This window comes from Ambystoma mexicanum, chromosome 3p (genome assembly GCF_040938575.1).
Source record: "Ambystoma mexicanum isolate Mex_15411 chromosome 3p, UKY_AmexF1_1, whole genome shotgun sequence".
Lineage (NCBI taxonomy): Eukaryota > Metazoa > Chordata > Amphibia > Caudata > Ambystomatidae > Ambystoma > Ambystoma mexicanum.
Genome location: NC_090925.1, coordinates 677,081,173 through 677,097,348, shown reverse-complemented (window position 1 = coordinate 677,097,348; position 16,176 = coordinate 677,081,173). Strand labels below are relative to the sequence as shown.

At 46.6% G+C, this 16,176-nt stretch overlaps 1 protein-coding gene across 3 annotated transcripts in view; it reads right to left on the bottom strand.

Annotated features, from left to right (window-relative positions):
- The window catches only part of SIMC1 (SUMO interacting motifs containing 1), a 614,032-nt gene that overhangs the window by 527,680 nt on the left and 70,176 nt on the right, over positions 1–16,176 (bottom strand). The window lies entirely within an intron of this gene.

Here is a 16,176-nt window from a genome sequence, read left to right as displayed (position 1 = left end):
GTGGCATCTGCAGTGTGGCGGCGTCCGCAGCAGGACCCCCAGGCACCCACCGTGGCGGGAAGCGGGGAGGGGACCCGGGAGTCAGGCAGGCCAGGCGGGAGAGCTGGATGTTAGGCAACCGCCGGGGCCGGATGGAGTACTAGGCCCAAATCCGACAGGGCCGTCAGCCAGGTCCCAGGTGGGCCGATTGAAACCAAAATCGCACAAAATGTCCAGTGCAGTGGCAGAAACAGCTCGGCCAGCCGATAGTCCTTCACAATATCGGGAACCGCAGATGGGAACAGATGAATGCCGAAGCCGCACGGAGCTGAAAGGCTAGGTAGCCATCTTGGGATGCTCCACAGCGCCACCCCCGTTCTGTTATTTATTACTTATAATACTCAATGACGTAGCATGCTGGCCAAGACATGCTACTGTTGTAATCTTAAGAAATGCCAATAGAGAAATTTGAAAATAAAATGGACAGGACCGCATTGGGATTACAGCGCTTGTTAAATGCACTTCAAGCCTATTCTAATCGCAATGGCCTGCAAATTAATATCTCCAAGACAAAGGTCATGAGTTGTGTCAGCAGGACCAAGGGCAGGAAGGCATTCCCTTGGGTATTGGTTAGCATCAAGGTTGGAGCCCATCATCACCTAGAAGTATCTCGGCGTGCATTTGCTCATCTAGAGGAGGTCATTGTAAAGAAAACCTGGGCCAAGTGGCTGGCAATCAGGAGGGTTATTTTAGATAATGGGAGAGCATCTATTGAAGCCCTCGTCATTGCATATAGGGTGTCCATTATACCTACTATTATGTATGCTCTTGAGGTTTTTCCATGCAAGGCCCTCTTATGGCCCCTGAAATTGGAGGGCAAAATTCTTCTTTCTATTCTGAATCTACCCAGCTCCATTCCAGTGGAGGCTGTGCGACTGGAGCTGGGTTTCCATTCACTTCGGTCTTCCTGGAAAATTGTGGCTTGCAAGCTTTGGGCGGAGATGAAATATAATTGTAGTTCGACGCCCTCCTTGTTATTCTCTACATTAGAACATAATGACCTCCGATATAAAAGCTTATGGTTTAGGGAACTGGAGTCTACGGTGGACATGCATTGCCATGATATAAATCTATTTTGCACTAATAAAAGTGACATCCCTCTATTCTTGAATAACCTTAGCGTCAAATATCACATATCTGACGCGCATCTCATCCTTCAGCAGATTGGCAGAGGCACACAAGTATGTCATTTACACCCAACAGGGTTTATTTGGGAATTCCGTTAGCAAAAATCTTGTTTCACTCCGATTCCCGGCACTCATAAGATTTATACTTTACCTACGGTTTGATTTATTGCTGGTGTTAGCCAATACAGGAGCTTGGAAGGGGATTATCAGAGATGCTAGTCTCCGTTGGCTATGCTTCTTGCATGTTGAAACAGCCCATCATGTTTTGACTCACAGCAGGGTTTTGATTGGTCTATATTTAAAGGGGCTATGCCAAATTTGTTAATTTTGACTCTGATCAGTTTTGGAGCATGCTTTACTACTCTGGCAAATCTTATATAATAATTTCTGCCTCAGCCTTTCATGTTTGGCTTAACAAAATGCAAAGTATAACTATAAGTACCTTCCTAGGAGCACGATTAAACGCGTAATATTAGAAATGTTTAAGTATGAAATGAAAAGCTTTATAGCTGTATTTCATTGGTTTAATATGTATTCCCTAGGCATTTTAAAAGTTTTGTATTGATATTTTACTGTTGTGTGTGAAACGACAATGTGTCTTAAATGCACAAAATAAAAAAATTTAAAAAAAATTGCAAAATCTAGGCTATGAATATATGTTGATGTGAGGAATGAGAAAAAGGAATTAAAATCTGCGTATACAATGTGAACAGCATTTGCAGTGATTGATAGGATATGCACAGTTACCAGATGTGTTTTCAGTAGAGGAAGCTGAACTATCACAACAAAGGACAAGCTGGTAAATCTTTTCACAGATTCCCCACTACGTGTTTGCGATTGTATGCAACTATGGTAGTCCCGTACATGGAAAGGGAGCCATTCACCAGAGAGGATGGATCCCTTTCCGTGGGTTCCTGCTTTGATCTACCTTCTGGAATGGTCTGCCAGGAGAATAGCGGCTTTCTTCTGGTCCTTGTTAGTTTTGTTTTCCCATTTCACAATATCAGAGGGAATGCCTCCACTCCCCTGGTCTTCTTTATATTCTATTTCACAACACCAGCTGGGATGACGTCGTCCTCCTGGCCTTTCTTTTAAAACAAAGATCCAATTGTAATGAGGGTCCGACCTTGGTTTCTCCTATTTCTCCCGTTGAACTTGGTATACTTTTCTGCCAAGTACTACGACATGAAAAGGGGTTTGTAACCTTTTCTTGGGGGTGCGGGTCCCAGATCCCCACTTCTTGATGACTTGCTTTTGGCAGACCTGGTTCAATCTCCTGCCGAAGAATACAACTTCCAGTGCGCCATCTTTCGCTATTTACTTTGAGAGTGGTCATGGACCAAGCACTGGGCAGAGGAAGATTGTTCCTCATGCACTCTTTCCCACTCTTAATTGGGATTCTCACACCCGGCCCCCATCCGGACTTGCTTCTACTCCAGTTACCTGCTTCTCGGGAGCTCTTCACTGGATCTCTGCAGGCAGCGGATCTTCGTTCGCACTGCTCTTCTCTGCTTTCGGTGATCCTATGCGGCTTTGCAGCAGGATCTTGTTGGCGGCTATGGTGTAATTCTCTGGACACCTGGTCCACCTTCTCTGAGTCTCGCTGCCGTCTTTCTGGCACCAACACTTCTTTGAAGTGGCTCCATGCCATGGGGACAAGGGTTCAGCCTTTAAGTCTCCTGGCTCGGGGAGCGGTTTGCTTGCGGCTTCATAGATGTCAAGACATCGAACATCCCGGGCTGGATTGCCTCGCCTGCTGGTTGGCTGGCTCTTCTCATGGAGTCCTTCGTCTATTTTTATATATCGGCTGGTTGGCAATAGTTGGCATGAATCACCAAGTCATTTTTCAGGGTCTTTGGATTTTCGATAGTTATTCCTCTGTGTCTCCTCCTCGTCCCAGTACTTCGATTATTATTCTCCCTTGGGTAACCAATGTTCTTCCTAGAGTCAGTGTCTATTAAGGAGGTTACCTTTAGGTCTTCATTCTTCCTCGACCCAGTTCTTCTGAGGGAGGATACCTTTAGGTCTCCTTCACTCTTCCTCCTCTCAGTACTTCTTGAGGAGGTTGGAATATCTACCTTACCTACACACATAGAAGTATGGGGGTAGATGGGAGTGTGAGAGCATTGGAGTTAAGTGAGGGTCTGGTGAGGTAGAAGAATACCGCGTTCAACCATTATGTCCTTCCTCCCTGTATTCCAGAGGGGGAATCCCGCTGCGCTCCACCCCCAGGGAGTCTATCGGGTAGCAGCCTCACCTCTCTGGCCTTACGGGTAGTGTCTCCCCTTCGAGGAGAAGGCACAACATCATAAGATTTGTCACAGCAGTTAATGGATGACGCAGTATTTAATTACTGTACACAGTTAGTGAAAGTTGTTAACTATCTGTAGGTGCATTGATTGCTACCAAAGGTGCTGGAAACACTTAGTTTTAACCAGGACACTGGTTATTTCTGAACGGTCATAGCTGGAAAACCTGTGTAGAAGCTAGATGGTCTGGGCCGTTTGAAGCCTTGTTAGCTCAGACACCACAATTTGCTGTAAAGTTGTCCCGCCAAACTCGATACAAGCCTCTATAAGCCAGTGAGGCTGCTGCTCAATGAAGCAGCTACTCACACAGATTTTTCTGTAAGCTAATGGGTTTGCTGCTTTGTTCCTTTGCTAAACCAGAACTCAGGTAAGAGGCCAGACTCTGAGACTTTAATGCTTTGAGAGACTAACAAAGCATTCGATGCGAGTAGCACAAGAAATAACCATAGAGGTGATCAAAAACAGTCTGCGGTAGCAAAAACTCTCCATTGTGGTTTGGCAGGGATTTGTGGGGCTGTGGAATTATGCCTTATCTGAAATTCACTCCATGCGCTAAAGAACGCACCTCTTGAAAACATTGCCCTCCTCATGTAGAGCACTGCTAGAGTACCTAATTTAGAATGGGCTAGGAAGAGTTCTTCAAACACCTAAAATAAATCAAAAGACTGAAATGAAATTGACTGAAGCAACGAAAATTTCAAGAATTTGGATTGTTCAGACCCACACAGAAAACAAAAGTAACTCAATATTGCTCAGAATATTTGCACTTTCTAGACAGAGGTCATCTACAGAGTAGAGCTGTGCAGTGGATAACTGATAGCAAAAAAAATGATCAGAAAGCACCCTAAATGGGCAAGTAATTGTTTTAGAGATGAGCTGCATTATCTATCACATGTCCTTAAAAAATAAGTTAAAAACTATGGTGGTAGCTGGAATCTGCACGCCATTTAATAAAGCCGAAGAGCCAGAATGGTGATGTTTCAATTATAATTTTGAATGTCTCACTGAACTCTCACCCAGGCATTACTATATGGAGGGATGACTAAATCCAATGCCGGTACAGGTTGCCATTTGAAGAGTACGTTATTGTCTTACCAAGCTCAAAAAACTGAAAGACAACTATAACAGAACTGCTGGCACCATGGTACAAAAGTGCCCATAATAGGACTGATCGAAAAAAAAGTGGATGCTGTCGAATACCACAGCTTGGAATATTTAAACAGGGGGGGTGGGGGGTGCGAATGCCTTCATATTCAACCCGATGGCGGCTCGCTACTCCAGTCTGTTTATGTGACACCTGGCCTCAATCGCTGACCAAAGGCCGCTCACCTGCAAGTTCTCGCAGGGAGCGTGCCAACCTTTCAAGGACACATCCGTTACTACGCTGGACTCTGGCACCACAAATATGCGGGAGGCCATGAGACCCAATAGGTGGAGGAAGGAAGCCACTGCCAAGGTGGTGTGGTTCGGGAAGAGCTGGACCATCTGTCAAACACTGGCTACTCTCTCCTCAGGAGGAAAAGCCTTCACCACCAGAGTGTCTAGGACTGCTCCGATGAACTGGAGACTCGGTGCTGATGTGTGGTACTTCTGCAAGTTCAGGGAGAAACCCAGCCTGTGGAGTAGTGAACAGGTGCCTGCGAGATGGGACAAAACCTGCGCAGTCGACCTTCCCCGGATCAGCCAGTCATCCAGGTACGGAAACAAATGGACGCTGGTTCTCCCGAGGTGGGCCGTGACTACCTCCGCGACCTTGGTGAAGACCCTCGGAGTGGAGGTCAACCCAAAGGGAAGCGCCTTGAAATGGGAATGCTGGTCCCCTATGAGGAATCTCAGGAACTTCCATCAAAAATCACAGGATCAGCACATGACAGTATGCATCCTGGAGATCTATCGACACCAGCCAGTTTTACAACATGGAGAGTTTCTCTCAATGTCACCATCTTGAACTTGTCTTTCCTCTGAAACTTGTTCAAGGCTCGAAGGTCCAAAATGGGACGGAGTCCTCCAACTTTCTTGGGTACCAGAAAATACTGTGAATACCAGCCCAATCCTCTCTGCTCTTCCACGGCATCCTTCAAAAGCAGGGCTTGCATTTCTTCCTGATGCTCCTGTTCTGGTGGTGGTAGTGGTGGTGGGCTGTCAAGTGGCTTTTTTAAGAAAAGCAGACAGTAACTGCACTACATAAGCTGAAGAGCCCAGGCGCCGTTGGTAATCTCCCGCCATTGGGCCCAGTGCACGAATATCCTCCCTCAAACCGGGGTATCGTGGGGGAGAAAGCAACGCGGCTTTCAGGGCAGCTGCTGTCTGCGGGCCTCTAGAGGCCTCCATGGCCCTTCCAAAGAACGAGAAACGCCTATGCCCCTGCCTGGCTTGCGGGAGCAGAGCCTTCCTACCATAGGGGACATAGCACCTGTAGCCTCTACCCCATTGATGAGAAATAAAAAAGGCAGGCTTGGCCGTCTGTTGCACAGCTAGGCCCAACAACTTTGCGGCTAGCTTGAACTCTGAATTTCTCCAGAGTCGTCGACCTTGGGCCGAAAAGATTCTCACCATCGAAATCAATGTCAAGAAGTTTATTTTGGACATTCTGTAAGAATCCTGAAGTATGCAGGAAAGCCTGCCTCCAGAGCACTGTGTCCAACTCCATCAATCTGCCGATATAGTCTGTGACGTCCAGGCCCATCTGCAAAGACTGCCGGGCCACCTCCTTGCAGTGGTCTACCAAACGTTGGAAGCCTTCCTGCATCTTCCCTTTGGGTACCTACTGGGCAGCCTCCCCAATGGTCATCCACGATCAGAATATTTGGCGAAACCGCAAGAGTCACTGATCGCCTTCAAGGCCATGCTGCCTGATCTTTGCAAAGGCGTCAAGCTTTTTTCCCTCCCTATCAGTTGGGAGACTGGATGTAGATGTGGCCACCTGCACCACCAACCCCTCCAGAGCAGGACACAGTATGTCAGTTAACTCATAGCCTTAAACAGGCCTAACTGGAGCACCCCACCCCAGGGTATCCACCACCCTGTCCACCAAAGCCCTGCTGTATTTGGCAGTAGCGTGGCCTTATGGGTGGGCCTGCTGCGTTTCCACATGGAGACCTTCAGCCAGTGTCACTAGATTTACGTGGTCGATGAAAAAGTTGGATCCTCCAGCCCCTCAGTAGGTAGGGTCAAAGCTGCCCTTGTCGTCAGTGGCTCCGAAAAGGTCAGTCCAGGACGTGGGCGCCAACAGTTTCTTTGGTGCTGAGGGCGCTTTGGAAAGGACCTGTGCTGAAGGTGGCCCGCCCTTGCTTGGTGCAGAGCCAGATGGCTCCGCCGATGGTTTCATGATGGTTTTTGCTCTGGGGCTAGGGTCACCGGGTACCGTTGGAGCTACTGGGGCCTGCTGCATGGAGTGCTCAACCTTACCCACAGCTGTCTTCCAAAACATGTGTTACATTTGTGTTTTAAATTCCTCCCAGAATCGGAGGACTTGCGCCGGTATCGGTGCCATCATTTCTTCTTGTGGGAGGTGGAAGAGGACAAATGGCTTCGGGAATGTGATCTATTTTTCCAATGCCCCTCTTCCTTTACTGGGGCCGGCCCCTCCTTTTCAGCTTCCGGCGACCAAACGGTCGAGCACCCCGGGGGATTGAGGGAGGTCGACATCGCTGCTCGTTCTGTGAGGGACTTCGGATTCATCTTGCCACACGAACTACAGCTCTCTGTGTCGTGGCCGAGACCGAGACACCACACAGAGATGTCGTGTGGGTCCTTAACAAACATTTGGAGCTGCAATCACTGAAGCGCTTGAATCCGGAGGCTCTGGACATGGCTTGACTCGTGTTCCAACAACGACAACAAAATGTTGAGAAAAAACGAAGTAAAGCATTGTTCCTCGAGCAGCGTGTCGAGCACGTTGAAAAGATTAACGGAGGTAGAGGGGCGTAGTGATGTAGTATACGTACAATGATCGATGTCACGTCTGGAGCTGACGACTGAGGCATCAAGTCAAGATGGATCGACGGCTGAGTCGAGGTGCACTATGCCCCCTGTTGAATTTTCCGAGCAGCTGACAATGGAATGGCTATCTGATGAGGAATCTACGGGGAAAAAGAACCCAATGAAATTCAAATGAGTAACTGACCACTCTGCACTCACCTGGCCCAGTCCGAGGAAAGGCAATCCCACAAATAATGCGCTGGTTCCTTGATCTCCAGCCTTTCTGTTTTAATGTAGAACACAGAAAAGGCAGAGAACAGGGAAATGTCAATTTCCTTTCTTGGCTTCCCTTAGAGGGAGATGGAGAAGCCAGCAGTATTAAGGGGAAGGGTATGCGACGATTCACCAGGTATCATCCCTTCTCCACAAGAGGGAGCTCTTTCCGATGAGGCTAGGAAGGTGAGGCCACTACCCAATAGTCCCTCTAGGTGTGGTTAAGACACCCCCACATGCCTTAGCCCCCCCCCTCCATCTCAAACCACTATATTGAATGTAAATATGTATTTCTGTAGAGTCAGGTAAACAACTAAGGCAGAAGGTACTAGGAAGAAGAGCACTGAAAACATGATTACTGACCGTCCTAGTACGGAGACGAAGTGGCTCACAGGAAGCATGAGGAATACCAAGGAGCCATTGACAACAGGTTTTGATGTTAAGCCCCATAAAATGGAAACATAAGAAGGACTCTTCTTTTTGATCCAGTGAACGAATACCAAGATAAAACCAAAGTAAAAAAAAATAAAAAAAAAATAAATAAATCAGGAGGTAGTCCTTCTCCTGGTGAGAAAACCGAATCCTTTCAAGCACGGTGGAGAAATGCCAGGGGAAGGGAGAAATTCCCATGGCCTTGTTGTTAACTGTATTGAGAAGGTAGCCATTCTCCTGTTCAGGAAGTGCTGAAACTACCAGCCAAGGGAAGGAAGTCATTCCCCTGGTTTCGGTTTACAAGAGGACATTTTCAGAACACCACCCGTATGCCAGGAGAAGGGAATCATTCTCCTGAAGAAATAACTTTCTGTAGGATTGCTACAAGCTAGGGGAAGGGAGTCATTCCCCCAGAACCTTGTTGCACGAGAGCATTTTGGGAACGCCACCCCCATACCAGGAGAAGGGAGTAATTCTCCTTGAGAAGGAACTTTCTGTTGATCTAGATTAGTCTTTAGCTGTAAAAGGTAGAAGTAGGTTGTGACACAGGATGGCGGACTTTCATTTGGACAGACATTTTAACAGATGCTCTACTATTGATTTGAGGCAGGGAAACACCTCTTAGAGATAGGGATAGAGAGATAGGGATAGTGAGGGTTTCTTTTACCATCAAAGGTCTATAACCACAAACATGCCACTCCTCGAAACCCTTACAACCTGCCAAAGAAAGAAAACATTGGAAAAGCATTGGAAAACAATCATTACATTAAACAAAAGGTGGATGTCGATGAGGGGACAGCACTGCAGCTGGTAACATAGGCAAAACTGCATGATCTAATGATAGGCCAGAGAATTGGAGTAAGAAATGCTTTGCAGATCAATAAAAGTTAGGTGAGATAATTTGGGCCACAGCCCACGATGATGCATTTGCTAGGCATCATCCTCTTACTTGTGTTCTATGTAGGACTAGGAAAGTTGCCAGCAGCTGCTACCTGATACTGACCCTGGGGGCGGCTATTTGAGGGAGGACCACAACGGCAGAGGCGTCCCTGGAGGGTGGGGGGAGATAACACTGGGTTGCTGAGGCTGAATGGAGCAGTGAGGATCAGTGAGGCTGAGAAGCACAGACGTGCTGTAGTGGTTGCGAGTTTATTATAGGTGCTGGGACATTTAAAAAACCCAACCAGCATAGAAGAGAAAGACGCCATCTGGAGAAGCTTCATCGTCTTGGTGCTGACCGAGGGCCTGCCGAGCCACAGAGAAGACCGTGGAACATAGAAGCGCAGGGAGACAGTGGAAGGAGAAGGACTGCTGGAGCCGGTTCGCCATGCTGGGACCATAGTAGGAAGAGATAAGACGCCTTCCTGGCGCTACGGAACCGAGAAGCAGTGCCCATCCCACCCGAACACAGAAGGGCCCAGCAGCAGATCGGTAGCAGCAAAGGATGTGTAAGCTATTGGGCGAAACCAGTGAACCCATGAAATGGAGACAGAACAATGCTTCATGTTTACTGCGAGAGGACCACAGAACGCCACAAAAAGCCAGCGAGTACTGAGAAGGGAAGCTGGGACACTGGGGTGCTTTGGCAACGCTATCAAAGACACACACGAGCCAGTGAAGTGAATGAAAGGGATTTGAAATCAGATATGTCAAAAGAAATAATTACAGAAGACACGTTTGCACATTTATAAGTGAACTGTGCGAGAAAATCCTGTTATGAGAGTATACCAGGCAAAGAAAAGCCTGTGAGACAAATTGAAATTAAAGTGGAATAGAATCTGGCACAGGAGTATACCAAGTATCCTGCGAGGCCGGGACCCGCATCCAAGTTGTTTTGCACCCAGGTTGTTTTGTTGAACAAAGAATATACCCTTAGGAATTTGAATTGGTTGAACTACCTGGTGAAAGGAACATTTCCCTAGGAGTGGAGAGCAACTCCAAGAGGAAGTAGTTGGGCTATAACGAACGTTGCTGTTTTTGTTGATCTGTTGTATTGGTGAAGAAGGAATCTGGGGCAGGGAACCATTCCCTGGAACTCTGCATACTATTCATTGGAAATTTTGTGTTGGGGGTACACCTTTCATTTGAACTTGACCATTTGTGCACTTTCAAGGCCAAAGACATTACCCTTAGCAACAGAGTTACTTTTAGAGAGCGTGGGCTAGCTTAGGACTTAGGACACAGGACAATTTTGCTTTGGACATCTTGACGAAGGAACGGCCCTTACTTTTTTGGTTGAGGTAGGGAAATACCTCCAGGTTTAGGCATAGTCAGGAATTTTACCAAGACATTATTTAAATAAAGTTTATAACCAAAAACATGAGTCCTCTGCGTCCGTGTCTCATTCCTGGTTCATCACAGGGGGCACTGGAAGGATTATGCCCAGTCGTCATCATGATGGATGACTGCAGGGCAAATAGCAGTGGAATGAATGTCCTTCATCATAGGTCATCTCGTCAGTCTGTCTGTCCTGAACCTGCTGTAAGGAAGGCATGGTATCAAAGTAAGACACAAGTGATCACAGTTCAAGGGTGTTTATTGAACTTTATCAGGGGTGTGAAAACGCCTAAATCTAGGATGGGTGCAAGCTACGACCATCAAATAATAATAAATACAGTCCTAGTGGCATCTAGTCCAATAAAAAGGGCCTATACTAAAGAAATTGCCAATCCTTACTGGTATGCTACAAATAGTGTGGGATAATGGTCACAAAAAGGAAGACGTGTTCACAAAATGCTAAGTCGGGGTGTTTAGGCCGCTGGCCTCTCTTACCCACATTTTTAGTACGGGACAAGGCCGGTCACAAGAGCACAGCACACTCTTGTGCTTCTTCGGCACAAGGTCGCTGTTCCTTTTACCAACAGCAGGGCCTTCTGTTCCCAAGTCTTTTATTCAAAGTCTCTTGAGTCAGAGGGTCTGATGTACCAGAAACGACAAAAAGAAGTTCCTTCCCAAATATTAAAGTCTGTCGATTCACTCTTCATCCTGGATCCCCCTCAGCCAGGCTCAGATCCCCTATTATACCATTAGTTCCCCTTGGCCGGGCTCAGACCAATTTCAGTTTACAGACTAAGACTTTCGAATGTGCACGGGATTCAACTTAACCCGGTACAGGACCACTTCGATTTCACAGTCAATCATTCTTAACCATTCAGAGGGGAGGGGGACTAAACAGAGACCTTTGAGAGAGCAACCATGTGGGGCCGGAGCACTCTGTATCTGGTACCTAGTTTGGTTTCATAAAGTTCAAATCATATACAAGTTCTTTTTTCATACAATGTTGCTGCTTGCAACCTTGAGCATAACAGTCTGGTTTGCTATCAGTTTCTCCAACTCACTGGCTGTGCGGAACTCACTCCCGTTGCTTTGCTGTTGGAGTCAAGGACAGTACCACAGTGGCAATCGCTTCTCCCCGCCTTGGCAAACAATGCAGGAGTGCCACATGTATCATTGACGCACACCACCGTTCGTCAGCTGCAATTCCCGGTCTTACGTTTCTTTTCCTTGAGGCTTCTTGAAAGTCACGGTTCTTTGTTGAAAAGGGCAAGGTAATGCCCTCCTTGTCATCCTCTCAGGTCTCGCCGCCTTTCTCCTTGGTTTAAACTGCCATCTCGCAATTGCTGCTTCCTCGCGCATTTTGTCTTGCTCAGTGTGCTTTCGTGCTCTGACTTTTATCCGTGTGGTAAAGTGTGAATGAAGTAAGGTGTGTGTAATTGCCCGACTCTGCCTGACCCTTGTGTTGGGAAATGTCAGGTATATGGCTCTGATGTTAGTCCGTTGTCGCTCACAATGAATTGTCCGTGAGAAAGTGTTTTGTCGCAAAAAGGGGGTTGTGGGGGTTGGGGAAAATTGAGCTTCTAGGTAAACTACCTGGTAGGATGGGGAAAAGGTGTCACAAGGAAGGGGATACCGCATCTCACCCTTCAGTGTCCCACTTCCTCTCCCCGAAAGGCCCCCCCGCCCCTGCCCATCCAGGTGATCCTCCCGCACTGCTCCAGCCCCAAGAACTTGATCCAATAGAGGTTTCTCACACTGTGCAAGACTTCAGCTCAACTCCTGCCAACACTTCTGCCCGTGTCACCCTTCCCTGCTACAACTTCCCAGTCAAGACTCCATGACTTAGTACCTGGTATTCTGTAGAGAGTCATCCGTCTCCTGCGTGGAACGATCTCCAGTTTTACCTTCCACAGTGGAATTGCTCGCTGGACTGTCCAGTCTTGGTTGACCTAGAATCTAAGATTAGTCTGAACATGGGGTGCAAGAGTGATGGGCTCTGGGCAGTTTGTCACTGATAGCACTCATGCTTTCCTCTTTCCAGGGCCCCTGGTTTCCATAACTTAGAGATCCCAGAGAAACCTCAGTTTCACATCATGCCAGACGCACAATTGTGAGAACAGCCCCCATTCCTCCACTGTCCTTCTGGACCTATTGTGATGCACCTGGTTATATGCAGGGGAGTGTGTCCATGGCAACGTGACAGTGCGAGCAATAGTCTACACATTTTCAGCTATTAGAGGTGCTGGGGGTTAAGCATAATTTTCCCCACTTTAAGCGGCTTCAACTTGGACCTTTCACCAGAGCAAGCCCTCAAGTGGCAGTGAGAGTGGTCTGTGTCCATTTTCAAAAGCCCTTGAAGCAACTTGTTCCACCTGCCTGCCACGCAAGGGCATCATCCCATTCCATGTATTGAATTTGATTTGATTCATACATGAGCTCTGAAGCGCATGGGCATGTGGCGCCTTATATAAATAAAAATTAATAAATAAATGAGCTTACACGGTTGCAGTCATTAAACACTGCCTTTACAACTATTTTTCCTCGAGTGCCAACCTTCCTGGTATCAGGTTTATTCTTCTTATTGGCCGCATTACACTTGCCATTCTCTAGGAGCAGGTAGGCACTTGCATATAAAATGGCTTCAGGGACTGGATTCACTGGGCCGCATTTTAAAGAAAAACATATTAGTTGTGTGGACGGGAGACGCAACGTTTGCATGTCCGGGAGGGTACACTCCATGCCATTTTCTTGGTTTGGAACACAGGAAAACAAGAGTTAAAACATGCAAAAATGCCACAATCTTTTTGTTCCACTAAGTTTTGGAAAAAGTGTAAATGCCTCCAGCAATTAACGATTACCAGAGGCATTTACAATTAATTCCAATGAAATTCACCTCCATTTAGAAGGTGCTAAAAACAGATGGATTCCATTGGTTTGATGTTCGCAGGAAAATGTCATGTTCCAACACTGGCTCAATATGATTGAGACCCTCTCATTTAAGGGTACCGTGCCTCAACCTATGCTAGTATTTTACCAGTGGAACTATACCTGTCCTACATTCCCTTTGCTGTCCACCTTTTACACAGTGTATTCCTTATTGGGCCATTCTTGGCCTCTAAGATTGGAAGTCCCAGAATTACTATTCAGGGGTTGCCTTTTGGTAAATATTTAAAGGCAATCCTGGCACAAAGCCAACACACCTTAAGGGTCCACTTGAGCAGCTCTCACGCCCATTACACAGCCAAACAGTTCTTAATGACCTAATGCTTTGGAAAAATATCACATTTACAGTCCATATGATTGCAAACATGTTAGAAAATACATTTTCTTCAATTCTGATATTTGGCACTCTATACCTTTATCTACAGGCATGCATGCCATCACAAAACATGACTTCCCTGTCTCCAGCCTCCCGTTCCTCTGTTTCTGGCACCTGCGTCACTCACCATTCCTGCTTCACTTATCCTCCCGCTGCTCCTTTTCCTTGTCAGAATAAGTTCTAAATACCCTGGGTGGAGACACAATAAGTCACACTCCAGAAAAACCTCCTGGATACTTCCAGACCACTATGCTGGTGTTTTGGCTCAGTATACAAGATTCATAACAAAAAAGTAAAAAGAATAATAACGGGAATCTAAAAATGTCAGGTATGTGAACAGCATAAAATGCATGAATATGTTGCAAAAGGCTGTATGAAAAACAAGCCAGGATACATGGTATTAAGGCAGGTCATTGGTCAACACTACAACAAGTTAATTGTTGCCCTTGTTCATGAGTTATATATTGTAACTCACCCTGGCTTTTCCACAAACCCCCACAATGTAAAGATTAAAGAAGGGCTAGGAATTGGTCTGGTAACCCTATCCCCACCGCTAAGCTCCACCTTGCCTGTGAGTGCATCAGGAGCCATCGTCTTCTGCGGCTTTCAAAACCACTTTGGTAAAACTGGGTGCAAAACAGTACCCAGGCTACAAATGAGGGGTGGACAGAGCAGTGCAGCAAATAGAACAGTCTGTTGACAGCCACGTCTGCCTACCGCTGCACATCAGGTAACCACATTCAATTTGCAGTGGCAGCCCCTTCTGCCAGCCACGGAAAATCAGGCGTCTGCACTCACCTTGCAGTGTATACACTGTCACAATTACTGTTCCCATGGACGGCTTGACAAATGTTGGAAAGGGGAGGGTCGCGGGGGACTTTAATTACACGACACTCCATAGTTTTGATTGGACGATAGGTTTCCTAGTCATATACTGAGGCTGGGGTCTGAGAAGAAGGACTTGATCCATCACTCTGTGGCGAGACGTAGGCAACCTGTTGCGGGTGCATGGAACTACGCAATCAATACTATTTATTTTCTTCTGTGAAACTGAAATTCCAATGTAGTGTAATGTGGCTTTAATTGTTGGGATCCAACAATTCTGTTTCAGTAGGGCTGTGATCATGGAGTTGAGAGTTCATCTTGTCCTGTCTGTAGTGAGCTGCTGATGAACGCAGTGAGGGTTTGAAGAGGAGGTGAGCAGGGGCCGCTGCAATGGCCGATGCTTTGTGGTCATTCTAGTCTGTTGGGGAGCAGGTTATTTGCGTGTGCAACTGAAAATGAGAATCTATTTAGTGGGTTGTATTGTTGGTAGAGTGGGTCAGATCCCTGGTTAACCTGGCCGATTAATGTCCTACTTTTCAGCAATGGGGGGGTAGGGTAAAACAAAGATGGGGAACATTGCAGTGAGATGAATTGCTGCACCAATTGTTTCCACTCCCTTGACCAGTGTATGAAATTTTTGTTTGTCTAGCAAAGTGATCTATTTCAATGTTGAAAATTGCTTTCTGGTACATTTCTACAGCATGTTTGTGTTGAACACGTGCCTAGAGTCTTTGGGTCTCTGCCAGATTGTATCCATCTTTTGTTGAGTTTGTAGAGTGTTTTTGTGAACCAGGGGTTTGGTTGGCTGTGGCTTTGGTTCCTCTGTACGAGTATGCAGTACTCCACAGTGAGAGATCTGCTGTTTGACAGAGCTCGGAGGCTTGAGAGTAGACTCGAGATTGATGTGTGCTACATTTTCTTTCAGGGAAACATGAAATTATCCAGAGAGGACATTTTTGTTTGATATGAACCAGATGAGTCTTAATGGTTCCATTTAGTCGTGTGCAGCTTAATAGAGAATAAGACACTCCTAAAAGCTTACCATAGGACAAAGGGTGAGCCAATTCTGCCTACTTCCAGACCATGTTGGCCGACTGTGTTCCTGGTTATGGGGAGGGTCTTTGGATAAAATATAAAAGTGTAGGTCGCTGCATGTGTCGAGCAATTTGTTAGATGAACCGACTGAGTTATCCTCAAGCACAAAACTGAAATCTGCTAGGGGGTAGGTGTGCAAAGGAGAGAAAGATGCGTTTCACTGGGGCTAAGAACTGTTCCAAAAAGCTTTTTCAAAGGCCAAGAGTACAATAGAGGTGATGGTTTTGTAGCAGGTGTAGGATGAACCATGTACGTTGATGCCAAGAGGTTAAAAGCCGGTCGGCAAGAGAATTTGTACAAGGGACCTATAGTGATTTCCTGTGGATAATATGGTTTGCTAGGTGTAGCAGAGGGATTATTCTATTTGTTAAGGACTGTTATCAGAAGTTCTGAGGATGAGAGGAATGTCCAGTTCTATGGTATAGATGTTGCAGATGTGTTTAAAGTCTGATCTGGCATGGGTCACCTAGCAGAGCAATGAATGTGCAACATCACCCCCCGCGGCTAGAGTGTTGGGTTGTCCGTTAATGGCTAAGAGGGCAGGGGGTACTCAACAGGG